Here is a 10,910-nt window from a genome sequence, read left to right on the forward strand (position 1 = left end):
TTAATTTCTTAATGTAATCAGGAGTTTGATCCCACAAGCAATGTACATTATTATTTAGTGTTAACAGCTATAGCTGTGTGCATTCAGGGAGTCTGCAGGCACCTTTATACATTTATACATCTTTTCTTTGGAATAGAGCTGGCCTTTCCATTTGCTAAATCATTTACACCATAGGGAAAGCAATGTAATACAGCATTGATTGACTTTTGCAAAGTAGAAACCAGATCTGAATTCCATTTTAGCCTGGTCAAATCTTAAGGCTTTAAGGGAAGCTTCTGCTTGGTCCAGCAATAACAGTAACTTGTAATTTACACAGCACATCTACAAATTCTCAAGCTTACAAAGATTTATAGGGGTCACTTCTGTCAAGAGTAAACTGCAGAGGGGTGAAAAAATAGGATTGTGTGACATAAAGAGACAGGCTACTGAAATGAAAGACAACAGACCAAGAATAATGCATTCCCTTGAAATATGTAGAGGATAATAGGTAGACACAATATAAATTCTAACACTGAATTATCCTTTAGCTCACAAAAAATGTCAGGAGACTTTAAATACCTACAGATGGTCAGTGCCTCCATTTTCAATTACCTCTGACAGATGGCCTTTCCCTATGGCCCAGTGCTGGAATGCCAAGAACACAGATTAGAGATTGACTCAGAGAAAAGAACGGTGCCATACTTTGCAGCTGTATTTATAGACAGACCCAGAGTGTTCTTTGCCTCTGTATCTGCAATTCAAAAACACTGCATGAAGACATATTGAAACAATAGCAGTCACTTGGTTATATTCCCTGTCCTGATTTACCACCATAAATCATACTGTAGGCTATTCATCAGCTGCATGAAGACCCCAGAACGTACCAGTACCCATTCTAGCAGCTAACAGCTCTGCCTATAGTTAATGCATTTCACTATCACTGCAACTCTCTTTTATTCCCAAAAGTTGAGGATTCTGTTATAGATCAAATCATCAGTTAAATTATTGGCCAGTAATCACAAAGCCCAAGCCAACTGCTGACAAATCAAATCCACAACTGGCATTTATACTAAATTAATCATGTAGCACGTGGGTATTTGTTAGCACTTTACCACATTATACACAATCTGGTTATTTCCTGACTCCAGTTCCAGTTTCAATCATGGCTCTTAATTTTATGTAAAACATCCAAAAAAATAAAATTATCCAAATGTCTTTATCAACTCAAAAAATGTAAACTGTGAGAGTGTGAAATGTAAATTCTTTACAATCCATTAAAGCTCCAGGTCCAGATGGTCTCTCTGCAGTTTTTCCAATGATCCAATTTGCTGTTTCCATCCCATTTACGACGCCTTTATTGAGAATCATAATAGGTGTTCAAAACAATTTAGTAAAGCAATTGTTAATTTTATTTTTGGATTTTGGAGCATGAAGGGAGTCTGGAAATAGATTTGCTTGCCCACTTATCATTACCATCTACTGTAGGATGCATCCAGAACACAAGTCACTCTGGTTTGAACAGTGTAGGCCTCATGGCTGCAGGCAGCTCGGCCATGCCTCTTGCTCCTCTCTCTGCTCCTGTGGCCCATGCACCTCTCAGGGAGGGCTCTTCCTCAGTGTGGACCTGGCAGGGATGTAGAGCATGCCCTTGACAAATGGCACAGGTAATCTCATCCCTGAAGATAAAGACGTGTGTGAATTGAGTATCTATGTGTGTCTGCAGATGAAACACACCCAACTGCCCGGCCAGCATTTGCCCAAACTGATCATGTTACAGAAGATGATCATCAGCCAGATTAAACAGTTACTGGGGAATTACAAAAAGACTTGACACAAAGCAGAAGCCAGACAGAAAAAAAATATTAAAGAAGTGTGAAAACTCATAACAGGACAGACTTCAGAAGGGAAACAACTGTCTCAAGGGTGTGTGGTTCAGCCCATGACTTGTGGAGAACTGCAGGGATCTGTAAAAAGATAGAGGATCCACATCTCCCACAGGAGATATGTAAACAGGGAAATATGCAATCTTTGGGAAGGGGGGTGTTCTTGTAACCCATACTGCCCATGAATTGAGGGGGTGCATACAACTCTGTGCGTATGTGTGCCTGCATGTTTCCAGGATTAGTTGTAGAAGACTGTTTAGAAATCTCTAGCATGCTTTGCCCATTTGTATTACTGATCTCTTTTCCATAGTTCACTGATTGCTGTATAATTACACTCTGCCAATAAAGCAATAAACTGCTTTGATTCATATTTATTTTAAACTATGTGAACTCAGCAGTTTTCCCCCGCAACCTGTAACAAGTTGCTGAAACAACCAGAGATCTCTGTAGCACAAGGATTTCATGTTTTCTTCCAGAGCATTGATTGACACTGAATAAATTCATATTTATTGAACTGCATCTAACTACAGGTGAGATCCCTTAAGTGCATGTAATATTTGTCTCAAAATAATTATTTTTAAGTAAGGCATTACATGTACGGTTATTTCAGATGTCCTATTTCATACAGGAGTTCATATGCAGGTGTTACATGGTTAGCACTTGTAACTAAAAAAACTTCAATCTGGGGATCAGCACTCAGCATTGGCACCGTATTTTCCACCCTGAGTTACCTGTGAAAAAAATGAACTGGGCTGATTTGGATCTCTATTACCGCAGTCTCACAGATAAAACCCTTAGCTAAGACAAACAATCAAAATCAGAACTGCAGAAGTGGTTTTTGCATGTTGCAGGGGTTCACTAATCCTACAGGTTTTAGGAGATTTTTTTGAAACATCAATTCAGAATTTTCTTTTTCTTTAAGACGGACAAATCTTTACAATTTTACCCATTTAACTGGCCTGGCCAATTATCCTTCCTTCCATAGCTGTAATAATATACTGTAGTATTCCCTAAAGCACATTTTGCTGTGCATGCCTGGTATGCTAGTCAGTGCTAATTTGCTATAATCCTGCTGCCCTGACTTTCCCAAACCACATCACTACAAATGTAGGCAGTTTGGTCCAAAGTTTGGTCCAAAGTGTGGACTCTGCAACAGCCTGACAGCCCTAAATATTACAAAGCATTGATGCATTACCAGTGACAGCAAACTCCCCACACATCCTCACAGTACAGATAAGGCATAAGCAGCCAAGCAATCAGAAAGGCTCGAACACTCACCAAACAATGAACTTTGAACAACTCAGTAAAGGAAACAAACATGCACACAAAAAAGGTCAATTTCTGGGATGAGAATGTAGTTGAATATCCCAGCCAAAGATAATTGTATTTCACAAAATTGCAAACCTCACATGAGAGTTTATAGTGGAAAAACACTGACAGGCCATTGTCTGTGGCACTGTATTCACAAGGCTGCAATTATAGCTTTACCATAATGAGTGTAACTCTGTGGTCAGAAAGACTGCAAGAATATGATATTTTCCATGGAATACTTATTCCTTCATGGATGTTTGGCTTGAAATCTGGATTTTATGTTGCAGGGTTGTTGGCATTGTTTATCTCACACTTTCACATTTGCAGTTGATCTATGTAAGTACTTTAACTTGGCTTCTTCTTTTAGGTGTATAAATAAAAGTTATTTCATCTTTTCCAAGCTTGAGTAATTGTACCCAACAGTAGACATGTAAACACTTTCTATCATTTGATGCTTATAATCTTCCCTTTGCACTCCCAGTGGTACTCCTGTGGGTATCATCAGCCACAAAAAAATTGAGACAGCTTTTTTTCTCTTTTTTTCAAATTAGGTTACTGCTGTTATTAGGCAATATCCCTAAGGTATCACTGAGCTGTGCTTCTCCAGGCAGGCTTGGCAAGACATATCCTAATCCACGCTGCCTGATGACAACTACCATGAGATACCAGTCTCACCACCCACTGGGGGCTCCTCTAGCACATGTTTGTGGAAGGTTCCTGGCTCATCTGCACTGGAGGAGCACCAGAAAAACCCTCAGAGGAGACAAAATATCTGGCTTCATAATCAACCAAGCATGAAACACAGTACTTGTGTATCTCTAAGTGTGGGAAGAGCTTAGGAAAGGGAAGGAAAACAACATCTGAACTGTTAAAAACGTTATTTCTGATAGATGTAAAAGATGGATTGGTAATCATTACCCGAGGTTGCTGAGTAGTGGGTGGTCCTCCTTAGTGGATGCACCAACTCTAAGGAGCTCTGATGAGGAAAAGGTCAGAATCTCACTAGGAAAGTGCTGGAACAAGAACATTGCTTTGAGGGCCCAAGACTGTTCACCACTTTTTCTCAGTAGTACATTTGTAAGCAATACTCCTGATGTTAATGTGATTATGTAAAGGCAGAAGGAGTACTCATACAAATAAGGGCTGGGATTCATGCCTAGTAATCTGTCTAATCTGGCACTCTCTCTCCTTCAGCTGCACTAGATATTTTCCAACAGATGACTCTCAAATAATATTTCCAAAATACACTGATATCCTGGGGGGAAATTCTATCACAACTTACGAAATCTTTCCTGAGACATGAGTATTCATCAAGTTCTATGCAGACAAAGCAAAAGGATCTCAGGGGAAAGTGCAACATCAGGAGGGCTATTGCTCAGTCTAAGAGTCCCTATCTAAGCACTGATATTATGTGGACTGTCTTAAAAGTGTATGTTTCCCTAATAGGGTGCAAAGCAGTGTTAGTGACCTATAGTTCAGGCCTCACTGAAGTAAGAGAACCCTGAGGTATCATCTTCAAAAATTAAAATAGAAACTCTTACCAACGTTGCATTTATCCTCACATACCTGTGGACACAAAAGCAGAGCCCAGAAAAGAACATAAAGGATGTCCTGGTGGGTTAGACCAACATTCAGCTATCCCCAGTATCCTTTCTTTAATAAGAAGAGATACTATTTAAAGAGAACAAGCCAGGCATATAAATTTCCTTTATTCTCCTCCAGCACGCACAATCATTGTATTAGGGATGCTAGGGAGCATATCCCTACTAAATTTTTTTTGCATCTCTCTATGAATATGCAGTCCATTTAACTGTTTAGTCTCCTTTCCAGTGTGCTGACCCATCTGCTTCCAAAACCTCTGCCAGAACCAAATTCCACAAGTTCACTGTATGTGCTACATAAAAAAGTACATTCCCTTTTATCTTTTCTAAACCAATTTCCTACTGGTTTCAACGACTGCCCCTACTTCTAGTTCTGCAGGATTTGAAAAACATCAATCTTTATTCACTCTACTCACTGCCTTGATTTTATAAATCCTGATTACATCCGTTCTCTCCAAACTGAGGCTCATGCTTGAATTTGATCCCTGAGAGTACTGGATGTGGGTTTGAGTGGGACTGTCCCTCCATCTTTCAATCCCTTCTTCAATACATAAGTAAGGATCATTTCTAAGGATCAGATCTAAGAATGCTGTTTCAAAAAAAAACGTCAGCAGCGAGCTAAATTTTCTGATGATTTATCATCATGGCTCAGCACTGGGCTCACTGAATGCCAGGCATGGGTCAAGGAAGTGACTGAGAATGGGGAATTCAGCAACTGAAATAAGTTACTGCAAAATCACAGCCTGAGCCACACTCTGTACACCCCATAAAAGCTAGGATCTCAGAGACCCCCTCCGTCTGGGAGGGATGTTGTATCTTACTTTTCCTTCTTTTTAGTGTGAGAATGATCTGAAGGATGCCTATGATGTGGATACTCCTGTTCACAAGCCTGCCCATACTGGACCTGAACAAGGTTCAGCCAGCTCATGCTCCTGTCTTGGTTTATGGAGAGAAAGAGTTAGAACAGTGGGCATGAACTGATGTCTAAGAAATAGAAAGGACAGGGCATTTATATATGAACTTTCATCCTAACGCTTCCCTAGGTGCAAACTGTTTTTCAGACCAGGAAACTTTGAGGCACATATAGGTTTTAGGTAATTCTTGGTGTATCTGGTGTATCTTGGAGAGGGCAAGTGCCTCTGTGCCTCTATTCTTCAGTGAGTTGTCTGAAAAACTTGTCTCTCAGTATGTGCAGGTGAGAACAGACCCCTCTGTACAAGCACATAGTGGTGAGAGGTATCAGAGATCTGCTGTCTATCACAGGACAACAAATATTAGGGAAAGGGTCTGAAAATATACACACACACAAAAATCCCTTCTTTGACCCAAGAAACTTTCATCCTCATGAGTTATTTTCAATCAGCTGAAAACACCAAATAATGACTAATAAGCCACTTCAAATAACTTTGAAATCCCTTGGAGTTTCACTCTGACTTCATGAACTACTTTAAAATCCACATGCTTATTATAAAGATGGAAAATTTGGGATATATCAGTAGCAGAGAACAGATAGTGGTCCTAATCTGCATTTAGTTAGACCAAGGATTCCTGAGATACTGAAGAGAAAAACCTCCATTTCTTCAGAGGAAATCTATCAGCTTTTGGGAACTCAGCTGGGAAAATGAAATCACTACATTGCACAGAATTCACTCTCAACACCCTACAGCCCTCTGACTATGCCTGGTGAGCAGAAACAATCCAAGATATGCTGTGTCAAATCACTGTATACCACAACTCCATTCTTCATTTTGTTACTACTGGCCTCTCCACCTTTACATGCAGCTAGAACCTAGTTTCTCACACTAATACTGAGGATATTGTCAGCTCACAAGGCCCACAGGTAGGTTTCTGTGGTCATGCACCTTATTTCAGTGTTTGCTGGACTCAGCATCTGAGAAGATTCCTGTGATACCACTGACCAACCATAATCATGGGTTGCACTTCCTCAAAGTTACAAAGAATTTCAGTTGGTGCCATACTTAATGGTTTCTTGCAGGCCAAGTTTCCTGACAAATCAAAGAAAATGCACACACCTTCATGTTATCTCACTTTTTTTTGCTGATGCCTACAGAGCCTCTCCCCAGCCTCCAAGCCGGTCATGCAATCCCATCTCTTCCTTTGTGTTGATGCTTTGCAAAGATTCCTGACTTAACTAATTTAAACTAATGACTGATTGAATGAATTCAGCAAAAAGTGATAAATTTTTCTGCCTGGTTATGTTTCTGCAAGGCTACTGAGTTGACTCAGTCATTGAGGACTGGGAGAGATGGAGCAAAACTCATCAATTACTTCACAAAATAACAGACTGGAACACAAAACTGGAAATTAAGAGGCCCTTTTGGCAGCAGTGACCTGTTAAACTTGAGCACCATCTCCTGTGAAATCACTGCCCAAGAACCCACCTCTTTTTCCTTTGCAGCCTTTACTCCACGTTAATATATGTTTAATTCATAGAAAGGGCCCTAAGTTTGTGTGGCTTCCTGTCAGATTACTTCATAGCTATTATTAAAAACAGTATCTCTGCCTTTTACTATTTGATTGATGATTCCAGATTTAAGCTTTCATACTAAATTTTCAAGGAAGTGACACCTCAGAACTGCAGTGTAATAACCCACAAAGTCAGTCTAGAAAGCTGTACGTCAGTCTGTACATCAACCTCCTCGGCTTTTTAAAACTTCTGTTACTTTGACACTACTGACCTTCTCACTGCTTATCTGCATATGTGTGTGTATATAAAAGCTTACAGAATGTATCCCTAGCATTCACTTTTTTTGTACTGGAACGTAACAACTGACTCCTTCCTTCATTAACTAGATCATTAAACCTGAAGCCTCTGAACCTGCATTTCATGAACAGTATTTTGTCTCCTCTTCCTTTTCCATAATCCCACCCAATGAGGAGAACAACCTTTGCACAAAAATATTCCAGAACAACACCTGTCTCAGGGTGCTTAGCTGCTCTCTTCTCCCCATCTCAGTACTTCTTCTGTCTATGGGATTTCAGAGGCACTCTTCCATTCCCTCCATTCAGAGGCACCATTCCATTCCAGATCCCTTCTGGAATCACATTATGTTCTGGGATAGCAATTAGCAATAAAGCTTACTTGAAGCTTACGATTATGAGTAGCCCTCAGTGTTAATACAGGAAGACCAACAAAAAGCACAAAACAGCTCACCACAGAGAGGGGTCTTTCACGTGTCCATCCTGCCAACACCTTCTCTAACAACAGGCAGCCTCAGCAAAAGTGTTACAGGGGAGGGAGATGGGCTGTGTTACACAAGCCCCTTAGAGGTTTCTTGTTTTAGACACGACATAAGCAAAGCAAGGCACAAGCTCAGACTTTCTCAGGGAAGAATGCCTACATTCAGGTGAGAATGTAGCTGGGGCTAACACAAGGTAACACATAACCAGTACAGGTGAAACTTTCTAGGGACAGGGCTGTACAATTTTAAGAAGGCTCCACTCAACACTTTTAACTCTTTTCCTCTTCAGGTCACATTTTTGTGAAGATGAAAAAATATATCCCTGCAACTAAGGCAATTTGCTTGCCAGATCTGAAAGCTTGTTTTTCCAAAGCAAAGAGATGCTAGGGGCTGTTCAGTGAAATAGTTGTGTTTATAATGGACAAAACCGTGTATTTTTGCCTAAATTCATCCTTGTAGTTGGCTCAATTGTTGTAAATGGAACTTTCCAAAACCAAAGCAAACAAATCACAATACAAAACAAAATAACCGAAACAAACTAAAATAAAACAGCTGGAAGCAGACACCCAGCAGGGGAATTTCAGCTCAGATTGGCAGTAACAAGCAAGTGAAAACTATACTAGAAAGCACACAGCAACAGTAACACTACAGTAACACTACAGTAACACAGTAACAGTAACAGAGCTGCTAGCTCTGTTACAGCTCTCTGTAAGGACTGAGGTGTTTGATTTGTCAAGCTACCAACAACTAATTTGACTAATTCTCCTCCTATTCAAAACCTCCCATCTGTGCTGTAAAATACAGCAACCATTTCACATCAGACAATAGTTAAGTAAAACCTTAGGGAAAACAGCACCAAATACTTTTTGTGATTGAAAATTGAAGGGAACATAACAAGCAGCATATAATTATGTGGATTCAAATTTTACGCAGACTTCAGGGTTACTCAGTCTTCTTAAGTGATGAGCATCATTGAATCAGTAACCACAACTGGTCATTATCCTAGAGGTGCCAAAAGATACTGTATTTGTTGCACTTTGGAATCCCCTCAAATAGCATTGCACGGTTCTGCTCCATTTAATTCCCTGTTTATTTCAATATGCTTTTCAAGAGCCGCAAGTCACGTAATACTTCATCAAGAAATCCACTTTCTGGATTTCAGCTTATGAATCCACTTTTTGTTTGCATTTTGGAGCCATCCTGCCCTCAAGTGTCCTGTGTTTGTTTTCCAAAGTTGGTGTACCTTAAGTCTTCCTTCCCACAGACACTGTGGTGAGATAAGGACAGCAGTTCTGTTTTCCACTGAGCAGACAGACTTGGACAGCTCACACGGAGTGGGCTTGTATTGCAGCAGTTAAACACTACCAGAAAAAAACAAACGGAATGTTAGGAGTGGAAATTAGATACGTTTACCCTAATGAGAATGTTGATTTGCTTTCCAGTTAGCTCTCTGGAGCGGAAAACTCCCACACCTTTAAGCAAAGAAATCTAAAGGAAACACAGGATTTTGGCAGAGATTTTCAAATGACCCCTGAAGAAGGCAGGTATCCAAGTCCTATCACATGGCATTGTGAGTCTCTCCCTGTTGTGGCCATGTTTATGCTCAGTCTGTTTGTGGGAACAAGGGAAGTGTGGGGAATGTCGCACACAGGACCCCTGCATCACCCCTGAAGGACACGTCCTGTGCTGGTCAAGAATCACTCACTTGAGAAAAAGCTAAAGAAACACTGCGGAGGGGGACGAAATATGGACAAAAATAGCTTGCAGTGGAATAGGTCCAGCAAAAAGGGCTAGCAGACAAGAAGTCAGGGTGTTAAAATAACCACATCAAGCAGTTTCATAAATTAGCTACGTGTTTAGTATCAGAGTGTCAGGGCTTGTGCCTGATGTTTTCCCCGACAAACACATCCGAGCATTCAGCCTACGTGCCTGCTCACCTGACTTCATGCAGCAGCACTCAGACTTTGAAAAAACACAAGCAAGGAGAGAAAGGAACCTGTTTATGAGAGGGGCAGGGGGCAGAAGGGTGCCTGACACAGCAATGAGTGCCCATTGCTGAGTCACAGGGCGACTGTGGGGGCTGCAGGCAGCAGACCCTCACCCTGTCTCTGTGGAATGGGCGCGCTTTGGGGACAAGTGGATCTGCAGATGGGACTCCTGCATCTCTGAGTTCCTCCATCCTGAACATGACAAGGGGGGTTGTCCTTAAATGAGTAAAATATCCATGGACCCTTCCAGAGCCTGAAAGGCTAGATCAGGAGTCTCAAGCAGGAGATGCCCACCCTGGAGCAGGGCACAGTAACAGAGGGGCCCCAACAGAGTGTGCTGCCCTACTGCCCTGCCACCCTACTGCACCAGCATAGCCACGACTCACAGAACCACAGAACTGCTGCGGGGCGGGGAGGAGGGACCCATGCAGATCATCTAGTTCATTATTAGTACCACGCTCTGTCCAACAGAGCTGAAACCTCATGTGGTTTAGTTTATGGCCATTGCTCCTTGTCCTATTGCTGCGCACCACCAGAAAGTCTGGCACCACCCTCTCAACACTCAGCTTTGATTTATATGCATGCATGAGATCCTCTCTCATTCTTCTCTAGACAGAACAGGCCCAAGTCCTGCAGTCTCTCCTTATAAAAGAGATCCTTCAGATCCCATGTTATCCTTCGGCCTCCGCGGACTCTCCTCAGTAGTGCCATGTCTCTGTTTTACCGCGGAGCCCAGAACTGGACACAACACTCCAGATGTGGCCTCGCTAGGGCCGAGTGGGGGGGAAGGATCACCTCCCGCTGGCCACGCTCGTCCCGACGCACCCCGGATACCACCGCCCCCCTGGCCGCAAGGGCACTGCCGGCTCACTGTCACCCACTCGTCCCTCGCGGCCCGGCTCCGCCGAGCGCCGCCAGCCGCCGCTCCGCCAGCGCTAGAAAGCA

The 10,910-nt window shown here is 42.0% G+C and overlaps 1 long non-coding RNA gene across 1 annotated transcript; it reads right to left on the reverse strand.

The window, feature by feature from the left end:
- Window positions 1-1,153: 1,153 nt before the first annotated feature.
- LOC121358914 lies at window positions 1,154-10,878 on the reverse strand. Its single transcript, XR_005955972.1, has 3 exons — window positions 10,847-10,878; window positions 9,221-9,338; window positions 1,154-1,655 (listed from the first exon to the last, which is right to left on the reverse strand). It is a non-coding gene; the product is annotated as an uncharacterized LOC121358914 (long non-coding RNA).
- Window positions 10,879-10,910: the final 32 nt, after the last annotated feature.

This window comes from Pyrgilauda ruficollis, unplaced genomic scaffold (genome assembly GCF_017590135.1).
Source record: "Pyrgilauda ruficollis isolate IOZ18807 unplaced genomic scaffold, ASM1759013v1 scaffold40, whole genome shotgun sequence".
Taxonomy (NCBI): Eukaryota; Metazoa; Chordata; class Aves; order Passeriformes; family Passeridae; genus Pyrgilauda; species Pyrgilauda ruficollis.